This window comes from Coturnix japonica, chromosome Z (genome assembly GCF_054131305.1).
Source record: "Coturnix japonica strain WE chromosome Z, WE-NBRP24, whole genome shotgun sequence".
Taxonomy (NCBI): domain Eukaryota; kingdom Metazoa; phylum Chordata; class Aves; order Galliformes; family Phasianidae; genus Coturnix; species Coturnix japonica.
This window is the reverse complement of record NC_140702.1, coordinates 48,519,139-48,541,748: the sequence shown is the minus strand read 5'-3', so window position 1 is coordinate 48,541,748 and position 22,610 is coordinate 48,519,139. Positions and strand designations below refer to the sequence as shown.

Below are 22,610 nucleotides of genomic sequence, written 5' to 3'. Positions count from 1 at the left end.
GGTGACAGTTTGCAGCTTAATTGTGCTATAGAGAATATGCTTACCATGGCCTTTAGAAGATTCTTGTATGCAGCTGAAGGTCAAAGTCTTTTCAGTTCCTCCCATGAAGAGTCCTGAGGCCCATCTTTCCAAGGGAGTGAGTCCAGCACTGACAAAGCAGACAGTGAGACTGAAGTTTTTTTTTTCCTCAGGTAACCACTCATCACTAAACTCCTCATGGCAGTCTGCTCTGCTAACTCCTTACCAAGAAGCACATATGGGAGGCAAATTTAAGTCCCCCCACCCCTCTCCTCCCTACATCAGTAAAATGATGTACTTGGCAGAGCACATGAGGGAACATGACTTGATACCTATCATAATTAGACTGGAGGGAAGAACAGAGAGAAACTGGTTGAATGCACTGGTATTTTTTACATATTGCTTTTATTCTTTTCTCCCAATGGCCCAAGGTTTAATGTATTCAGTCCTTTTTTTTCTCTGAGGACTGTTTAATGAAAAGCCCTGTGGAAACCAGATTCACAGAGCTGAAAGGAGGCTGAATTCAATTGTAGCCAACCTCCCAAGAGAATGTTCTGAGTTTTAGGACACTGATGAGGAAGTGTCCAAAATGACATTTAAAAAGAGTGTGCCCTTCCAATCTTTCTCATTTCTTTGTCTGGTTCTTCTTTTAGGTAGGGTTTATCCACACAACTATTTTGGTGAAGCTTAGATGGAAACAAGCTGGAGTAGAACACCTATCTCCTTGATCTTCAAGATGCATTGTCTCAACTGATACAGTTGAACACATGCTACTGGTCTTTGTAAGACCACACCCAGAGGCATCAGAGTGAAAAGGATACCACTATTTGATTTTACTTCCCCTTAACGTAAGAAGGAAAACTGCATTATGATTTCAAGTTGTTCTATCTGTTGTTTTCTTTGGTACTGCCTCTCGATGATGAAGAGGTGCTGTTCAGTGGTAATGACTACTGTGTGGTACTTTTTCATTATCAAGGGTGTTGGCAATGGCTATAGACAGATCTCAAAGTTGTCCCTTGCATTATGAATGAAATCATTCTGTTTTTCTGTCCACTAATGGATCTCTCTAAGTGCAAGATCTACAACTGAAACATCTGACAGCTGACCTGCAATCAAACCAATATGTGAAACCTATGTGGTTTCACATATTGAAATATTAGAAAATGGCTAAAGTGGAAATAAATAAATCCTAAAGGATAAGGCAGGCAACCCCCTTCAGAACTAGACCTTGGTTTTCACATGAGGAGTTGTTACCTGTTTGTGCAAACCTTTTCTGAAAGACTCTTACCTGTTTGGACAGGACTGACCCTCTCTGATCATCATTTTTAATTTCAGGGACTCATAACTTTGACCTGTCTATTAAAAAGTCCCTGTCAAATATCTGCTTTCTTTAATTTCCAAGGAAAAGCATGTGAAGCGCATGTGGTCTCCACCAGCTAAGCTTAGATGCCATCAGATCTCCTGTAATAGGTTCAGAGAATTGTTATTTAAAACACCATTAAAATTATTTCAAGATTAAATTCCAAATGGAGAAGCATTAAAATGCATGATCCTCATCTGCATAATGCTCTTCCAGAAATGGCTCTCCTCATTTACAAAGTGCTTCTACTTAGCAAAAGTTAAAAAAAAAATAAATAAAAGCAGATAGTTTTTAATTCACTAGTCAGGAATTCAGAGATATTCAGGGATTACTGAGCATGCACACATCCCAGAAGGTGAGAGACTACATTTTAGGCTGTATAAAGATAAGAATGGGCTGCTGGTTCACTTGACGTTAATGAACATTTACTTACAAGCATCCTAGATTATTAAAAATAACAAAAAATAACAAACAAACAAACAAACAAACAAAAAAGTGTTAAGTAGTAAATTATGTGAAATAGAGATATTGATAAATGAAATGAAATTAAACTTACTACAGGCCTTTCTGTTGCTGAATGGGTGATTGCTTCTATGTCACCATGGAAGCTCTTCCTTTAACACTGCTGGAAAAAAGGAAAAGGAGTTCCATGAATCCGTGATCTATCTTTTTTATTCTTTTTTTTTTTTTTTTTTCCCATTAAGTGTAGTTCTAAAAAGCATGTTCAATAACTTTAAGAATTTAACTTAAAGCATGAAGAAATTTGCAGAAGAGATTCTGCAAAATACCATTGGAAGGAATAACTATTTGTATGACAGTAGACAGCACAGAGGTTAAGCTAACAGTGGCCTTGAAGACAGACCTCTCAGCATACTATTTGCCAAAGAATTAATCTGAAGGTATGTTTTACCACAGTTGTCTTAATATGAGTAACATGGTTTTCAAAAGTCTGGAATATCCACAGACTGCATGAGAGCTAATGACAAGTGGAGGTGTTTAGTCTTTCTGAAAACTGGCTCATTTCTACTTAACTGCAACCACTGTGCAACCACTCTATCCTGAGGTGTTCTACCTGAACCTGAAACACTAATATGCAATAGACTGACCAGTATATTCATGGTACGTAAATTTTATTCCTGTGAAGCAGAGGTACACCTTGTAACTTTAACATATAGTTCAAAACCTCTTCCTTTAATCCAGTGCAAAAATTGTGCACCACTCTTGGCTCACCGATGAAGATCTTACACTGTTTTTGCCTGTGATTTTACACTATCCTGGACACTGAAAGGCTCACGTCACTTCCCCCACACCACAAAAGTTGTAATTTCTTTGGTACTGCTGTTGTATTCTATTAGGTTGTGTGGGTACATTGGTTGTTTTGTCCTGCTTTGTTTTGTTTTGTTTTGGAAAGGCAAACCACTACTGAGTCTAGTGTTAGGTAAGAGAGATTCCTTTACCCGCTTGCTTCTCACCTGCAGAACAGGAACCTGGAAGAGACTGAATAGAGAGGTGGTGAATGTCCTTTACCCAGAGACATTCATGGTCAGGCTGGATGGGGCCCTGAGCAACCTGGTCGAGCTGAAGGTGTCTCTGCTCACAGCAGCCTCACTGACCTTTAAAGCCCTTCCTACACAAACAATTCTATGATTCTATGAACACATATGCAACAGGGAAGAGTGACTGGCTTTCAGACTGACTGGCTCCTTGGACTTGATGGGGAAGGACGGGTCTTGGGGCTGGCTTAGGAAGAGAGAATGTCGAAGGGTCAAGAGAGGGCTCAGCTACTCCAGTGAACTTCTAGAAAGATTTATTCATGTTCTTCTAAGTTTTCTCTGAAAACTCAGGGCAAGAAGGTGAACTATCTGTGCTGGAGAAGTACTCCCCAAGTGATGTGGGACTTCTTGTGGGGCACCATCCAAAGCTGATTGCAGAAATGCAATGTCACAGCAGCTCTCATTGCATGACCCTGGGGTATTGCAAACTACAACACAGAGGCTACTGAACTTACTAGAACATGTGTTCTCTTGCACCATAAAAAGGAAACACAAAGTTATTTCTCTCCTAGACTATTTGTGGATGAAGATAAAGAGCAATTCCTCTGTCATTCTTCCTTCTGTCACCCAGTCTTGAAGAAGGAACACTAAAATATGTGTTAAGTTACCCCAGTTGCTGTTACAAGAAAAGCTCTCAAGCCATTCTCTGTCCTGCTTCAAAGATCAGCACTACCTGGAAAAAAACAAAACACTCTGGTCCCAGTATGTTCACCTAGGAAGAATACAGGGATGCCATCCAGACTTTCAGATGTGGGATCAGGAAAGCCAAGGCACAGGCAGAACTTAACTTGGATAGGGATGTTAAAAACAATATGAAAACATTCTACGGGTACATTGGCCAGAAATGACAGGTCAAAGCAAGTGTACCTCCTTTGGTAAATGTAAAAGGAGAGCTGGCTTCAACAGATTAGGAGAAGACTGAGGTACTAAATGATTTCTTTCTCTTGGTCTTTACTGGCAGCCAGGATTCTAATATTTTTCACGTCCCTGAGCCCTGCATCCCTCAACCTCTAGGTGGGGACTGGGAGATTAACCCCCCCCCCCCCCCCCCCTTCCCACTGTAAAGACAGAGCAAGCCCAAGACTGCCTCATGAGATTGAATGTATATAAGTCTATGGGGCCAGATGGTGTGCATCCCAGTGTTCTGAAGGAGCTGGCTGAGGTGGCTGCTGAGCCGCTCTCCATCATATTTGAAAAGTCATACTTTCAGGTGAGATCTTGGATGACTGGAGGAAGGGTCACTTCCATTTATAAGAAAGAGAGCAAGGAGGACCCAGGGAACTAAAGGCCAGGGAGTCTCACCTCCATGTCTGGGAAGATCATGAAGCAGATTCTTCTGGATGACGTGCTTGATCACATGAAAATGAGCACATGATCCAAGACAGCCAGCATGGCTTCACCAAGGGAAGGTCATGCCTAACCAATCTGGTGACCTTCTATGATGGGGTGACGGCACTGGTGGACAAAGGGAAGGCAACCAATGTCATTTACCTGGACTTATTCATGGTCTTTGACATGGCCCCTGACCACATCCTTGTCTCCAAATTGGGGAGATGTGGATTTGATGGGTGGACAACCTGGTGAATAAGGAACTGGTTGTAAGGCAAAGGATGGTAGATCAATGGTCCTATATTCAGGAGGAGGCCAGTAACGAGCAGTGTCCCCAAGGGGGCTGTCTTGGGACCAGTGCTCTTTAACATTTTTACTGATGAAATTAATGATGGAATTGAGCACACTCAGCAAGACACCAAGCTGAGTGGTGCGGTTGACACAAAGGAAGAAAGGGATGCCATTCAGAAATCCCCAATAGACTCAAAAGGTGGGCCTGGGTGAAACTTACGAGATTCGGCACAGCAAAGTGCAAGGTTTTGCACTTAGGCTGGAGGAATGCCAGGCATTTATACAGATTGGAGGGAGCAGTCCGTGAATGTAGCCCTGCAGAGAAGGACCTGGTGGACCTGGTGGATAAAAAACTGAACATGAGCCAGCAGTGCGCTCCTACAGCTTGGAAAGCAAGTGGTATCCTGAGATCCAACAGGTGGGAGAGGGAGGTGATTGTCCCTCTCTACTCTGCCCTTGTGAAGCCCTACCTGGAGTCCCAAGTCCAGGTCTGCAGCCCCAGTATAAGAAAGACAGAGAGATGTTGGAGAGGGCACAGAGGAGGGCCACAAAGGAGATCAGAAGGCTGGAGCACCATCCCTACAAAGGCAGGCTGAGGGAACTGGTCTTGTTCAGCTTGGAGAAGAGAAGGCTGTGGGGTGACCTCATCGCAGCCTCCCAGTTCCTAAAGGGAGCATATAAACAGGAGGGGAGCCAACTCTTTGAAAGGGTAGATAATAGCAGAACAAGGGGAAATGGTTTTAAGTTGAAGGAGGGAAGACTTGGGCTGGCTATCAGGGGGATGTTCTTCCCTAAGAGAGTGGTGAGGAGCTGGAACAGGCTGCCCAGAGAGGTTGTGGGTGTCCTGTCCCTGGAAGTGTTCAAGGCCAGGTTGGATGGGGCCCTGGGCAGCCTGGTCTAGTATTAAATGTGGAGGTTGGCAGCCTTGCCTTTGACAGGGAGATTAGAGTTTCATGATCTTTGAGGTCTCTTCCAACCTGAGCCATTCTGTGATTCTATTATTCTATGGTGCAGCTTTAATTCTGTGTCTCTGCTTCAAACACATGTAAAGATTTCAGCTTTGCCTTTTCAAAACAAAAACAAACAAACAAACACCAGAAAACATGTACTTTCTCCTTCAACCCATGGAAAGAACAGCCATGGTACAATTCAGTGGGTGTAAACACAGCTGACACAAGCAGAAGAGGATGCCTGAGATAAGTGTAGGGCAAAAGCCAACAACACACTTGGTTGCAGGAACTGAAGCTTCTGCACACAGAGAGATATAAAGCACTTTGAAGGAAGATACTATGTAGTGCAAAGTTTGACCAAAGTTAATATCAGTGTCACACTGCTCATTTTTACCTAAGCAGCTGGGCACCCTTGCCTACCACAAGCAGCAAGAATATGCTTTGTGTCCTAAAGCCACAATCAGCCCTAAAGATGAAATCACCTAGGGGGAAAGTTTTCAAAATGCACTCTCAATTGCCATATGGCATTCAAAAGATCTGAAATTGAGGTTGCATGGGTGGGGGGGGGGAAGAAGTTAATTAAATTGTTAGTAAATAGCTACTAATATTTGCATTGTAGGCATTTAAACTCAGTGTGCTGTCTCTCTTTTGTATCTCCTGCATCTGTTCTGATTTTCTGTTTCATTGTAAATGCATACAGCACTCTAAGAAAAGGCTTCTTGTTCATCTTTGACAGGGAGAAATTAAAAAGACAGGAGGCATTTTGGACTATAATTTTGTTGCTGTTAGCATACAATAAAAGTTGTCTTGCTACACAGACTTTTCAGCTCTTGCAGGTGCTACAGTAAGTATTCTTCTGCACATGGATGTTGTACCTTTCCAACTGCAGCCCATTGTAAAGTTAATATCCAGGGACTGTATCTTTGTGGGAATAGAGGTGAGCTGTACTGTACTGGCACCTGAAAGTTACACCTCGTAACAGTGCTGTTTAGCCAGGTATTACAGAAAACAAGGCAGGAATATAAATCTCTTGAAGAGAAGTTAAAGCAGGCAAAGGAAGGCAGGTGGGCAAGAGCATGAGATCATATATGACACACCCAGAGGGAGTAAAGAAAAGCAATCCAGACCTTTTAGTGCATTTTCTAGAACACTATTCTTCTAGTTTTGTTTCCCTCCAGAATACTCCAGGACAACTCAGCTTACTCAAAACTGTTTCTACGCCAGAAGAAATCAGCTTTTGCCTTTTAAGGAAGATTTAAAACAAAGCAGGGGTAAAGCAAGAACAGGGAAAGAGTAGAATAAGGTATTACTAAAAGGTTGCCCTTCAAATCAGGGAGCCTTTGAAACAGGACCACCTTTGCTTTTCATTTTGGAAACTCTCAGAGTCTGGCCAGAGATAACGTGCTAGTGTAAGCAAGGCTGACCTGAGAAAATGACTCATGGTACCTGGCTCAAAGGTATAGTGAAGTAATATGGGAATGAGGCCTTCATTTCTCTGTAGTGGTAAGTGGAGGATAAGGGTTGTGATGGCTTGTGATGGTTGCTGGAGAGACCCAGCTCAAGACACTTCAGAATGACCTGAGTGCTCCTTGTCAGAAACCAGGCCTGTAGGCCTGACATTTCAGACTGAGAAATCCAAATGCACAAGACACTCCAGAATCACTGCAAAAATCCTTGGAAATGCTCAGTGCTCACCATCATTTATAAATATTCCTTTGTGATCAAATATCCTGTGGATTTTCATTTTCCTCTAGTTAAAAGCAGCGTGTTACGGAGAGCTTCTTTGTGTGCAGAAGCCATGTGAGCTTTTACACCTGCATGCAAAACAAAATAAATGTGTTTTGTTACTACTTTGAACCATATAGCCACTTCTATTAAAAGCTGCATGCAAATAGCTATCTTTAGCATGCCGCAGATTAGTCATATTTGTTTTCCAAGGAAGATTATAAATAGTGTTTAGGGGGGAAACAGAATGTATTCTGCAAATGAGCCCAGATGGAAAACTAACAGATGGCCCAGTACTGTATTTTGTATGCTCAGCCCTACATTTAAATTAAAAAATTTTCATAATTAAGATGAAGATCCGTAACAACACCAGTTACTTGTCCTGTGCAGCGTTATATATCATGCATCACAGGTATCAAGTGCGGCCTTTTCATAAAACAGTTGTAGAATATGTAAGCAAATTTGTTGGGGGGTGGAGGGGGGTGGGAATAAAGAGCAGGAATAAAAAGCAATTCATGGAAATTAAAGAAAGGGGAGAATGAAAACACTGTGTACAAACACATGCCATAAAGGAAAGATACCTAGCACCATCTGGCTTTTTTCCTTTGCAAACTGAATGACCTGCCTCCATTTTCAGAAAAGAAAGGGAAAGAAAGGTCACATTTTTAAAGCCTTTCAGCCTAGAACTGTTAGGCCATTGGGATTTCCTCTTTTCACTGCTTGAATGAAGTGGGGCTCTGTAATTTTAAGAACTAGAAGGTCAGATAAACTGTGATCATATGCACACACTATATTTTGCAAGCAGAAGCAAGGGTAGTGATTTGAATGTTAATATTTTCCTCTCATAAAGCAATGCCTGTATGCATGATTGGAGTAACAGATACAAACAGTTTCTAAATATGGAACTTTACTCCACATGTGGTCTTATGGTCAGGGGATTCAGCAGAATTCACCTCCTTGACACGAGGTGGAACAAGGAGTCCCTCCTCAGCATGAAACCCCATCCTGTGCTTCTCACTGCCCAGAGCATTGCTCCAGAATAGGAGATGTGGCTCCTGTATTCACACCTGACAGCCTCTTGGATGAGAGGAAGGAAGAGGTGCTATTGATAGGCTGCGTTGAAATTGATTGCTCTTGGATCAAGAGGAGTAAGAATAGCTTCAAATCATTTCTGCCTTCCCAGTGTGCTCCCTGTTCTTTTTGGCTGTCCTAATTCATAAGCTAAGCTTCTAGGCATAGCCTTATGGCAAGGGGTACAGCTTCTGTACAAAGGAACAAATACCACCCATGTACTACTGGCAGGGGTTCTGCGGGGGTTAATAAAAATGATACTACCAGTAGACACTCAACTGCAAGTCAGCAACTCACTAGTTTTACAAATCAGTTCACTGTGGTAGAAAACATGCTTTATTATCAGATAGTAGCTGCTTCTCCCACTTTGATAGTCATAACATTTAAGTGTCTTACCGTAGTGCATTAAATAGCATGACTCATGGCGATCATCTTGCTCATTTTTCTGCTCCGCTCATCCCTGTGGAGGGAATTCTAGGTACAGCAGAGTGTCTTGTTTTGCTACAGTATATACTATTTTTGGATGTGTTGTGGTGTCTATTTCAGTGAAAGAATGACTGAAGCTGCATGCCTTGCATTGGAGCACAGCAGGGGATGCTTGTGACAGCTTTCCTCTGCTGCAGAAGTCTATTCCACAGTCACAGGCCAGTTCCCAGGATGTCAAAGGCAAGCCTGCCTTCACGGAACATCTGATAATGAAAATAGCCTAAAAAATATGGGCAAAGATGACAAAGATAAAAAATTCCATTTCAGATAACCCATATGATAGTACACTCAGGCATTTGTTGTCCAAATTGTAAATCCAAGCAAGGTGCTGTTTTCATCCTAGGGAGTGCTATCATACTGTTGCCAATGTTCTTCAGAATCTTCTTTGTAGGTTTGACACTTCTGGAAGATTTCTCCAAGAAAAAATGCCCACTTGTCAATTTCTCCCTCCCTGCTTTTCCTCTTGTGTGTACCACTGATCTGATGGCTGCAGAGACATCTGCTGGTTGTTATATGCTTTGAGTATTAATTAATTGTAAGGAAGACAGAAAATTCCTCAAATCACATTTAGATTCCTTACTCTTTTTTATATTTCTTGAAGTTTGTTGAAATAAAGTTTGATTTGTTGGTGCAGTGGTGGTGTAAAGATTTGAACTAGTCTGTTTCTGTAGTGGTATTTATTAAAGTTTTTGAGTGTCAGGAAATCTAGTTTGAACTGTAACTCTCATTTAGAGTCAGGTACATTTAGAAGTTTATGCTGACTCCCACATCCTACACGCAACTTCCCAGTATCTTTTGTACATCCAAATAGCCTTCTGGTTTTACTTCCTCACTGCAAGTAATATTCAGCTCCCAGGCTGAGGGAGTTGGGTTTGTTCAGCCTGGAGAAGAGAAGGTTGCGGGGTGACCTCATTGCAGCCTTTCAGTACCTGAAGGGAACTTACTCCCAGGAGGGGAGTAAACTCTTCGAAAGGGCTGATAATAGCAGGACTAGGGGAAATGGTTTTAAGTTGAAGGAGGGAAGATTTAGGTTGGATGTTAAGGGAAAGTTCTTTACTAGAAGAGTGGTTAGGTCCTGGAACAGGCTGCCCAGTGAGGTTGTGGATGCCCCATCCTTGGAGGTGTTCAAGACCAGGTTGGACGGGGCCCTGGGCAACCTGATCTAGTAAAGGCGTATGTTTGGTGGCCCTGCTAGGCAGGGGGGTTGGAACTACATGATCCTTGAGGTCCCTTCCAACCCGGGTAATTCTGTGATTCTGTGATTCTGTGATTCTGTGATTCTTTATCTATTTTTGCAGTACTGTAAAAGCTAGACACTACCTTCTACTTCCAGTAGTGTATATGGCTTGCTTTTCTGCATGTATGAACATACAAAACATGTCTTCATTTCTTGCCATCTGCTGCAACTCATCTCACCCCACCCTGACCCTACATTGGCACTGTTAATCTATTCCACTTTAAGAAGTTCTTTCCACATTATCAGCTTATTTGCACCACTCTGCTGACCTGGTAATCCATCAGCACTGAAACACCGGTTTAATAATCAGCATGCAACCTAATCTGGGCTTTCCAGGCAGGTGAATTTGACTGTAAATCAGTTCTGCACACAGGTTTGTCTCTTCTGTTCTTAATTGTACCTGAGCAAATCTTAATTTGTATATGATTGCCTAATACATTGTTTCAGCTTTTTGCATTTCCAGAAGTCACATTTCCATATTGAACACTTCTTGGAGAAAAAAAATGACTCATTCATTAATTCAAATGTGACAAACAAAATAGTTAATACTTCTCTTAGCTAGCGTTACTCGAATTTACAGCCCATGTTCTACAAAGACTTTGTGTCTACAGTAGCAGCAAAGCCAAAAACCCAAGCAAATAGGTATTAAGGATGAAGGAGAAATCACTTGTTTCCATTTGAGCTTGCTTTGTAAATTGTAGTTATTTTTTCTGTTCATGTTCTGTTATCTGTTCTGTTATCATCAGTAGAGGATGGGATGCTTCCTGGTGCTTGCTTACTCAGCTTGTTAAAGGACAGGCAACAAAGAGAAGCTTTACCATCTGGGTTATGTTTTGTGGAAAGCCACAGCTCAATGTTATGAATTGTTTGTGTGTGGAATCGTTCCAGAATCAGCCTCAGGCCACCAACAGCAGCTGCAGGACATCATAGCAATGGGCACACTCATACAGGGCTGGAAAGACACAAATCCTCCTCTTGACTCTATGACACAGCGCAATGATGCTATAGACTCTCTCTCCCACCTGACACAGCAGGCTGCCAGCGAGATCCCCAGCCAACATAGAGTCTGGGTGCTGGAATGGTATTTCTTAGAGGAATGATCTCTGAAGCACAGTTAAGGGATCAAATACAAGGGATGCTGATAGAAAGCAGAGAAATGAGAAAGAAAGGCAATGTGAGCATTTCCTAGCAGAAAGGCATATGAAGGAATTCATGATGGGATTTTCACTGGAGGAAATAATATAAGCACAGGTTCTTCTAACAGTACTACACAGTCCCAAAATCAGACCCTTGTCCAGGCAACCTGCTTGGGAGATAGGCTATTTCTTTTGGGTAAGTACAGCAGATTTGGCTTTTTCCATTTTCCATTATTTTACTATTATTTTTTTTTCAACGAGTATATCCTTTTCAGTAATGCAGCCTTTCTGTATCTGCCTTTGTAACTACAATGACTCAACACTTACAATAGCACTCATCAAATCAAAGGGATCCTCACTGCTAGAACCCAGTGCTAGAGGCTGTCAGCTCCCTCGCCAGCCCACTGTGACTGGTGAGATGACAGACCAGATGTCCCAGAGCAAGTTGTAGTAGAGGTTAATAGTCATGGTTACTGGGTTACACTGCAGTCAGGAGAACAGGATTCCAAGGCAGATCTTTATCTCAAGGGCTGCTCAGACCAGGAGTTTGATAAAGATGCTTGTGATATTATATGCAAACTAATGCTTTGAGAAATACATATTGAGTATAGGGAGTCCCCATCTGTGCTTTATCACCAGTGGCTTTTCGCCAACCAGATTTAGGAATACCTGCTTTAGGGTAGGTGCAAAGACTCACTCACAAATACACTCCCTCTGCCAATTGGCCCATCAGGTAGAAAAATACTGGTGTGACAAACAAATATGTGAGACAAAGCTTGGGGACAGCTGCAGATTTTAGAGAAGTGACCCAGCACAACAGCACAGATGGAAGCAGTCACAGAGAGGAGTGGAGACTTGCTTTGGCTGATAGTACCCATTCAATCACAGGAAAGATATTTGGCTTGGCAGCAGGTTACATGACTTGGGAAGGACCATTTCTGTCACTTTGACCTTGGGATGTCCTTTCTCAAAGCATTCTCCAGCTGTTTCAGTTCCCAAGGAATGAAACGATAATTGCCCAGTATGAATTTTTTTCTGGAGATCTTCTCCACAGAAGAAAAAACTTAGCGGCTGGTAAAATTGGAGTCCTGACCTTAATCTGGGAGAAAAAGGAAAAGGAGAATGAGAGAAGGACTATGTTTTATTTCTTGAAGGAAACAGCAGACCTTTGTAGCATCTGCCTCCTTCTGACTAAGAAATTTTTGTTTTCTCTTCAAACATTTGGGCCACCTTTAGCCATCAAGTCTTGAATGTGTACTTCAAGACCTAGAAGCATTTTCACTATTGATATATGAGGAGTAAAATTTGTAACAGGGTTGTTTCATAATATGGGAGAAAACACAAGCTCTAGGGGAGCTATGGGGCTACAGCTTTGTTTTTAGTCTATCTAAGAGGTTTTATTTCTAACATCTGTTCTCTGCTTGCTGTGCTGTTTGCTGATGCAGAAGTTTCAGCTGTTTGCAGAAGAAACAGGATAATTTGTTTTTTAATTCCTTTCAAGTATATCTCTATCTAATTCATTCAGTTCCAAGAACTAAAGTCAACAGCAGCAATTTACGCATGAACACATGACTGTGACTGCTTGTCAAGGTTAGCTGAGGTGAGGTGGAGGCTTCTGACTCGGTCTGAGGAGAGTGCTATAATTCTGCAGTGAGCAGGACTGCCTACAATCTTGATGCTGACCTAAAGCCCACCCAGGCAAAGCCCTGCTGCCCTGAACCTGCTGCAGCCAACTCCACTAAGCACGACAGCTGAGAAAGTGTGCTGGTCAGTGCTGGGGCAGGCAGCCCTGGTGGGGATTCCCTCTCCTGATGCCTCATTTGAGAGCCCGCAAATACCAGGTGAGGCCAAGGTACAGCAAAGGACATGCCTGGAAGCAGCAGGCTGTGTGACTGATGGCATTTGTGTGTTTGTGGACACAAAGCCCCACAGAAGAGGTCTGAAGCTCTTTATCACAGGGCTTCACAGTCATCAGTGTGGGGAATCAAGCTGAATGTGATCCATAGGCCTGCTCCCTTCAGGAAGGTGGATGCAGCTCAGTGGGTGAGTTTATGCCTTATGCTTTCCTGCTGCGTTGTATCTCAGGCACTATGGGTATTGCTGGTGATCAAAGTTACAGTTTAAACCAGCAAGTCTCTGAAACTGTCACAGCAGTGAGGATAAATGCTGACTAAAGGCAGGCTTTCTAAATGCTCTGGAAAAAAATCATCATGTGAAATTAAGTGCAGGAAGATATGTGTGTTAAATGTGGGGAAAATCTATGACACAACTGTTAGGATGAGGTGACCAATTATGATGTGAACACAGCAAGCTGCAGCAGAAGGACTGAGAGCTGAGTCCTGAAGGCTGAACAACCTTCACTGGGCAGGCAGCAGGCCTACAGTGCCCTGGAAACGGGAGCTGAAGAAGAAACTTACAGAATCATAGAATCATAGCACGGCTAATGTTGGAAGGGAACTTAAAGATCATCTAATTCCAGCCTCCTTTATGGCCAGGGTTGCCATCCACCAGCTCAGGCTGTCCAGGGGCCAGGCAACCTCCAGGGATGGGGCATTCACAGCTTCCCTTAGCAGCCTGTGCCAGTGTCACATCACCTTCTGAGTAAAAAATTTCTTCCTATCATCTAATCTAAATGTCTCCTCTTCTAGCTTAAAGCCATTTCCTTTTGTCCTATCACTATCAGACCACATAAAAAGTGTGTCTCCTTTCTGCCTGTAAGCTCCTTTCAAGTACTGGAAGGCCACAGTGAGGTTTCTTCACAGTCTTCTCTTCTCTGAGCCCAACAACATAAGCTCCCTCAACCTTTCTTCATAGGAGAAAAGCTCAAGCCCTTTGACCATCTTTGACCTCTCTCTGGACCCCGTCCAGCAGCTCCACATCCCTCCTGTACAGGGGGTACCACGCCTGGGCACAGATGTGGCCTCATGGCAGTAGACTAGAGGCAGCTGATAACCTCCCTTCTCCCTACTGGACATCCCTCTCCTGATGCAGCCCAGGATACTGTTGGCCAACACACTGATGGCTCATGATTTTCATCTACCAGGACAACCAAGTCCTTCTTGGCAGGGTTGCTTTCAGTGAGTTCTCCTGGTCTGTAATTGTATCTGGGATTGCCTTGATCCAAGTGCAGCACCTTGCGCTTGGCCTTGATCCTCTATATGTTCTCGTGTGCCCTCTTTCTGAGAATGTCCAGGTCCCTCGGGATGGTATTCCTCCACTCTGCCTGATGTCATTAGCAAACTTAAAGAGGATATACTCAATCCCACTGTCTAAGTTGTTGATTAAGATGAAGAGCATAGGTTCCAAAGATGGACCTGGGGGACACCATTCCTTACTGGCCTCCATTTGAACAAAGAGCCCTTAACAACAGCCCTCTGGCTATGACCATCCAAACAATTCTTTATTCACCTAGTAGGCCAGCCTACAAATCCTTCTCTCTCCAATTCAGAGATAAGGATGTGGTGTGGGACCATGTCAAAGTACTTGCACAAGTTCAGGGAGATTACATCAGTTGCCCTTCCTTTGTCCGCCAGTGCTGCCACTCACTCACAGGCTGCCATCGGATTTGTAAGGCATGATCTGCCCTGGCAGAGGTAGCCAGCACATCTCACATGTGCTCTTCCAGAAGGATGTGCTCCATGATCTTTCCAGGCTCAGGGACTTGTTCTGTGGATGTGCTTTACAGCTGTGGGTGCAGCTCTGGGCCAGCCAGGAGATCCTGGGCTGCTCCCTTCTCCAAGAGATTACGCTCATGCTTGTCCTGCACTAGTCTATGCAGACCTTCATATTTCGTAGTCAGAAGCATTATTTCTAGCAACTAACAATGCTCTCAAATTATTCTACCCTGTCTTCAACCCATGTTTTCAAAGTTCGCATTTAAACAAATGGTTTCACTGTACCTGAGGGAACCTTTGCTCTTGCATCCCATATAGTGCAAGGCTGAGGAGGCAGACATGTAGCAAGCTAAATACAGCTCCTTGTGGATTACTGCAGATCCCAGTCTGCTTTCAAAATACAGAAAGTTATACTGCTCTGTTGTGATTTTGGCTCTACTTCTGCAGTAGATGTGTAACTGAACTGCATTCCCAGATTGCTGGATGACCTCAGCTTTTTACCATGAAGATACCTTATGGATTTCTAAGTATCTGAAAAGGATGTCTTGGACAGTCTTTCCAGAGTCTTGAATCAGGCCTGTAGAAATAGTTTGCTGAGTTCTGTTTCATAACATGGTACTGAGATTACAATAGGTAGAGATAAAAGAGACAGGAGCAAGCTGTTACCTTTTCTTTATCAGGGTATTTTCAAGTAGCCAGCATGCTGGCTTTTTAAAAGCTGACATTTCCCCTTTTCTTAGAGTTGACCTTTCTTGCAAAGAAAATGGAGAGGTCTTTGTTCTTGCCTCAGGCAGCACAGCCATCCTCCTGGAGGCAATGCCCCAAAAGTTCCTGCATGGTGTTATGGAGGAGTCTGCGAAGTGCTGTTATTGCAGTGCTGTGATTGACAAGGTACTCTGAGCTCAGCAAGAGGAATTGCCCCGACTTCTCATTGTTCCTCAGGCCGTGTGCTTTGCTCAATGGGTTATGTTGGGATTTTGTACTGTTTCTTGACACCATGTGCTAAACACCTTAATTAGGAGCAGCCAGACCATCTGTTTTTGAACAGCTTTTGTTCCTACTGTTGCAGTGGCAGCAGAGTCATCAAAGTGAAGTTCTTGCTGCCATCTCTTTGACATGTAACACTCTGCAGCTTCGTTATCATGTGGTATATTTTATGGCAGGAGATACAGACAAAGCATGAGCTCCAGGGAAAAGCGGCGGAAGGACAATATCCTGCTAAAAAGTTGATATTTTTGTAGAAGGCAAGAAAAAAAGACACTAAAAATATAAGCACTGCTTATACTACTCTTATTTCCACTCTTGGGGTGTGTCTGCCTTTCTTTTTTGCTCTTCTTAGCTCTTCTTAGAAGCTCTAACCCTAAACTTGGCACCAGGTTTAAAAATATGCCTACTCAAGCAACTGCCTATTTTTTTTATTTTTTTATTATTTTAAAGTCAAGTCTAACCATCCATGAAGGTAAATCTACCAGCCAAACCAACACATACCAGTTGTTTTCTCCTCATCCAGTTTTCACTGGGGCAAGTAAAAATCTCTGTAGATAACTTTGGGCTGCAATGGAATTTGGCTTTTTTTCTGAAGAAGGAAATGTGTAGATGTCTCTGCCATAGACTGAGCCCTGAGATACAGAAAAGAATCAGATTCTTAAGGACATAAACCGTGATATGATCTGATTGTAGCTTTTGAATTCTGGGCTTTTTTAATTATTATTATTTTACTTTTTAATTGTCTGCAGGTGTTTTATCCTTGTTCTTAAGTGGCAAGGAAATGTTAAAAATCTATCTTTATAGGCAAAGAAAATTGCTGATAGGCCACATCTTCCTTACCTCTCTACAACAAGGCAGAACTAGTGAAACAAGATTAGATTTTAACCCTGTTTTTCCACTGCTTATGAAAAAATGAACAGAGCGAGATTACTGTTTCTGCAGGTAGAACCTTTGTTCATTATGGGATTGCTTTCCTGTCTACTTTTTCATGTGCTTCAGAGCTGAACAAATTGTAATAAGAAAGTTATCCAATGAAAGCAGCCTTTGCAGTTTGCAAATGGTGTATGCACAGGCTTACATTCTTACATACTGCTTCTTATGTGTGAGTTTGTAAATACCCTTTATGGACATTTACATGTTCTTAATTTGCTTGCAATGAGTTTACTTTATCTTCAGGCTGATCGTCCCTTACTAGTGGGTCATCTGCAAAAGGTGTATTCAAATGCTTTGGTTTCTTACTTAGAAATTAAGACAGGAGACTAAACCATATAAAACAGTGTTTAAATATCCAGGAACTCATAAATACAACTATGACTGAAAGGACACTTCCGTAAAAATACAAGACACATTTAAAGGAATACATGGCAGAATCACTGGGTCAAGATTTAAGAAAATGCTCATGGATAAATATACCTTCTATTTTTTTTCACCCTACATTACTGTATGTGACACTATCTTTCCTCTGATCTGTTGCCCATCGCTGCTGGACCTCCCTGGTTTATTATAAAGTATCCCCTGCAGGATGGTGTTCTTGGATGAAGTACAGGAAAAGGCCTCTTTGCATAATAAAAACAATGTGAAGGAGTCATTCATTAGATTGGCATGTTGTTGTTTTTGCTACTTGAATGGCAGATTTACTGGTCTTCTCTGTGTAGGTATTTACTGCTGAGATGGGGGAGGAAACTGAATCATAAACATCTCAGTGACTTTGAATAAAAGCTGAAGAAGTGCTGAGGTCATTCTAGCAGCTTGTGTTTGTGGAGTGCAACAGAAGGTGTTCAACAGAAGATAAATACTTGCCTCAGCCAGCTACTCCAGAATTCCGCTCAATCCATGTATCAGTTATTAGTTGTTTCTACAAATGACAGAAAGGAGAGCAGAGTTCTTCTCAGTAAGCTACTCTGCATTCAATTTGCTCTTCCCAGGAAAATCTCTCTGGTTCCAATGTTGAAACAAAATGTGGTAATGGCCAAAGCGCAATTGAGACGTCCCTACAGCCATCCCACTAGCCTGCTGAAAACAGTATTTTATATAATTCTCAGCCTGAGGAGCATAGAAATCTCTATATTCAGTTGCTTACCCGCCACAAATAGTTGAGTAGGAGATGGAATTAGGACAGGAGTGAGAAGGAAACCCAACGAAGAAGCTGTTCCTCAGGACTGAGGTTGCTTTCCCAGGGCACTCATTTAATAAAACATGAGATTCCCTTGAGTGCTCAGAAAATAAAGTATATACCAAAATTTGATGCAGAAAGTCAATTTCTGTACAATCCACTGTTTTTGTTTGCGGGTTCTTCTGTATATTACCAGAAGTCAAGAATAATTTGCAGTTGCACTATCCAGGGGATGCAGCATACTGTTTCAGTTCATCTTAAAATCCAGCAGCTGCAAAAACCTTGCCAAAAAGTAAAGTAACTGATGATACCTGATTTGTGAGGCTCTGATCCTCTCCTGGTAGGTGAGACCTGTTGCATATAAACTGCCACCTCAGCCAACAGATTAGTTTGCAACAGGTTAGAGTTTACAACAGCCTTGCTTTGAGCACAAACTGGACCAGATGACTTCCAAAGGTCCTTTCCAGTTTGAATTGTGAAATATTAATCTGAATTTGGATAGTAACCTAGGGGAAATAGCAGAGATCTTGCAAGATTATGGTTGTACTACTATTTTCCCACTGTGTGTCACTTTATCAGCCTAAACAAATAAATTTACTCTGAAATAAGTAACATTAGGGAGTCTGTGTAACTCAAGGGCCCTGTGTTCACTCTGGGAAAGAAAAAATTTAATTCATCTCTCCTTCCAAGTAATGCTCTACGCTGTGGCAAATAAATAAAACTAAAAAGGCTACCCTCTTTCTCCACCTCCCCTTCCCCCTCGCCTCCCCCCCCCAAAAAAAAAGAAGAAAATAAAGAAAAAAAGAAAAAAAAAGTATTACTGATCTGCAACGGCTTCTCGGGTTTTTCTGAAATCACAAGGTTGCAGACTTGTCACAAGCAGCAGTAACTGCGTGTTGTGTATGAAGCGTAATCTGCATTTGCTGTAATGATTTTGAAGAAGCCTGCTCAGCAGCTGTTGTCTGACAGCTGAAAGAAAAGAGACAGAGACATTTTCCCATTTCTCCCCCCTCAGCTATTCAGCACCCTCAAATCCTCAACTGTTTTAAACAAGAAAGTGTCATCCTGACTTGTTTTGGGAGCAAAAGGGAATCTTGAGTGTACCTGCAAGAGAGAAAATTTGTTTTTTTTCCACATAGAACATATCACACACCCTTCCCAGTAGAAGTGGGCTTAATTTTTATCTATCTATCCATCTATCTATCTATCTATCTATCTATCTATCTATCTATCTATCTATCTATCTATCTATTAAGGGAACAATATACTAATTAGCCCAGTTTGTTGTTTGCCAGGCCTTAGTCTACAGATGTTGATAGGTAACTCAGTCTCTGTAAAAGATTTGTTACATGAAAATCTGGACATTGGACACTGAACAGCACATCAAGGTTTTCAGAGATTTTCTACAGCTCTATGACTATGCTCCCAAGGAGAGTCTCTCATCTCTACCTCTAGTGTGAGATTAACCCTGGTACTGACTCTTGAGCTGCTACAAAGACTTGACAAGCACATTTCTACAAACAGTGCCTGTCTTGACTTTTAAATTTGATGTGCTCAAACTCTCAAAAGCTATGGTGGTACAGCATCCACAGCTGGAAGCACAAACACACTGTTAACACTTCACATGACCAGCAGGACTGGTCCCAAGAGAGGAGTGGTGCTCACACTACCAGGCATGCTACATGTCCTGAGCTGTGTCTGTCCCCAGCAACTGACCAAACTGGATGACATCTGAGGGTCAGATCTGTTCCCTTCTCTGCTTTTGTAAAGTATTACCTGTTTTGCTCATATTCCACACGATATCCATTCTTCCCATAAAAGGAGTTCTTACATTTTTGGAAAGATCTTGGTTTTCCAGCAGCAATCCCTCATGAGTCCCTTTAGAGGGACACTCCTGAGAATCTGTAATACTGACAGGTCACTGGACTTGGAAATAACTGCAGTGATACTCAGCCATTCTCAGCCTGGCACCAGGCAAGTGACAACCTATGCCCTTATTTCTGGTATTTCTTGGCCTTCAGCATGCCAAATAGCTTCCTTACCTGCTTTTTCCTTTTCTCCAAAACACAGAGAGTAGCTACATGCTACACAAACCTGGAACTCTTTAATGCAGTCTTCTTTCATGAGGATTCATCTGCAGGGAAACCCACTGTGCAAGTGCATGTGAAAACATACTCCCATTTACCGCCTTGTGATGTTGCTCTCTTTAACAATAAATAAATAAATAAGTAAATAAATAACAGAGGACCACCAGGGGAGCTGTTCAGGCTTGACTGAAAGGATTCATATGGTTTGTGTCAGATGTTCCCTTTGAATGGCAGATAATTACATGGTGGTGAAGTCCCTGCAGATATTCTGTATTTTGAAGGCTATGGCCTGCATCCAGAATACAGGAGACCACATTCAATTCTTCTGTTTGCTGGAACAGACTTAAAAGAAGTCAATGTGGTGAACACAGGTGTGTGGTCTAGCTAAACACTGCTCTTTGAGGATGGACTTCTCCACTGAGAAACACTAGATGTGGGGATGGTAAGAAACGAATGGACTTCTGCCTCAAAATCAAATAAGACTGAATGAGCAGGTAGCAGGAAAGTGATTACAGAAGAAGAGCAAAGCCACCTCTGATATTTATATCTATGCCTATTTAAAATGCACAATCAAAACTGTTATTTACTTGTTTTATTTGGCAGCACTGCTTTACTTCAGCTACTGCCTTTTTGCAGATCCAGTAGGCCATGAGCACAGCCCATACCTTGTCTACTGCCTGCCACTGACCGGGGGTACCCAGGAGCAACAGAAAGCAGAAAGCAGTTCTGGGACAAGACCAGGTTCCATACACTACAGCTTGGCACAGCAGATCCTGAAGGCTGGGCCTCCGCAGTCGTGACCCACCTGCTACCCCCAGATCTGATGTCCTTCAAATGCCCTCTAGTGGCGGTAGCTCAGCCTGAGAGCCACATCTCATTGCACAGCCCGAGCAGGAAGTCAAAGCATCACCTGAAAGCTCATGCATGGAAAACATCTGAAGTGTGCTGAAAGCCCCCATCTCCCCATTGCTGTCGGGGCCGTATGCAAGACAGAATCTGACAGCAAGCTTTGTGATTCACTGTGCAGAAGAGGAAGGTTGGAAAGGGAACTGGCATGGCTGTGGTACCTAAAGGTAGGTAGGCTCTCCTGGCATTTGCTCAGGACACAGTGTTTTTCATAAAGAACAGTGCCAGGGGGAGGGAGGGGGGAAACAAGGAAGGGGGTGGGGGGAATTTTCCAAACCTCTGATTAAGCGGGGATTTGGCACTCCCCAAAACAGTAAAAGCGGTGAGGATCCATGCCATCCACTGAGGCAACATGGTTAGAGGCTGAAGAACAAAGGATCCTAACATAAACATCTGCAGGGTTTGCCACTGACTCATAAGGGTGTTTGGACAGACTGTTTATTGCTGAAGGTCCTCAAGGGTCACTGGGTGTCCTGTCCAGCCCACTGAAGGATTGCAGGGAACAGGGGGAGCTGTAGGTTTACAGTAGGTAGTAGGGAAGGAACAACACCTGACATTCCCACTTTTCAGTTATCATAAAGCATGCTGTCTGTTTCTAAGGTCTCCAATGTGGCTTTGTGGCCTTCATTTTCAGGATGGACTATAACTTGTGGCAACTGAAGGTTCAAAAGGGAGCAGAGTGTGTTGGTTTTGCTTCTGCTGCTCAAGATCTTGAGAGGTCAAATTGCTGCGATGATGACAGTCAAAACATTTGAAAGGGACACTGACTGGAAATCCCACTCACATTCTTGCTTTACTTTTTTAGGACCCTTGTCCTCTGATTACTACAGAGCTACTATTTTTATCTCATGGCCCAGCACTCCAAGCCTGCTACTTGGCTGACTCCTGCTTAGCCAGCACTCAGAAGCAGCGCTTCGCTGTGTCTGTGGTGGCAGAGGGGTTTTGTGACGCTGGGTTTGATGTCATTAAGTTCTCACACCTGCTGCAGACCTCCATCTATGATTTTAGAAAAATCATTTCAAACAACTGCATTGCCTGTGTTTGAAGTGGTGGAGCTAGAGGAATTCTGTTTCCCATTCTGGTTGCTTTCAGCTGCAGTGAGAGTTCGTGCTGAACAGGGGAGAGGCTGCCTCTTGGGACATTTGTACAGCACCTAGCACAATGAGGGCCAGGAGACCTACTATTCCCCTGCCCTGCAAAGCAGAGAAGAAGAAAACAAGGCACTGTATCCCCATGTAAAGGCTGCCCTGATCTGAGCTGTGTGTGGATGTGTAAATTACAACAGATGATGCACTTAGCAATTATGTTCTTTGCATACATAAGCAGGAACAACTGCTCCCAAACTGCCAATATCTCTCTTGATTCTCGCAGAACGGCTGCATGTCACACGGTCACACAGCAAGGGGGCTGGAGGAAATGAGAGGAAGGAATGACAGAGGAGGAAGCTTCAGATGGGGAGAGACTTCCCTCTCCAACAGGGAAATGAACAACAGCATCTTTTTTTTAAAGAGACTGGAATTCACCTGCATTTCTAAGCCCCTTTCTTTCTTTCTTTCTTTCTTTCTTTCTTTCTTTCTTTCTTTCTTTCTTTCTTTCTTTCTTTCTTTCTTTCTTTCTTTCTTTCTTCCTTCCTTCCTTCCTTCCTTCCTTCCTTCCTTCCTTCCTTCCTTCCTTCCTTCCTTCCTTCCTTCCTTCCTTCCTTCCTTCCTTCCTTCCTTCCTTCCTTCCTTCCTTCCTTCCTTCCTTC

General features: G+C 42.8%; 1 long non-coding RNA gene across 3 annotated transcripts in view; it reads right to left on the bottom strand.

Moving 5' to 3' along the window:
* LOC107306103 (uncharacterized) overlaps positions 1–22,487 on the bottom strand; it is a 33,584-nt gene extending 11,097 nt beyond the window's left edge. For 2 of the 3 annotated variants that reach the window (XR_014940102.1, XR_014940101.1), the window contains exons 1-5: positions 18,182–22,487; positions 8,694–17,612; positions 7,197–7,315; positions 1,935–2,003; positions 45–148 (exon numbers count right to left, since the gene is read on the bottom strand). This is a non-coding gene — a long non-coding RNA (uncharacterized LOC107306103). The other variant, XR_014940103.1, reaches the window with a different exon arrangement.
* Between the last annotated feature and the right edge of the window lie 123 nt (positions 22,488–22,610).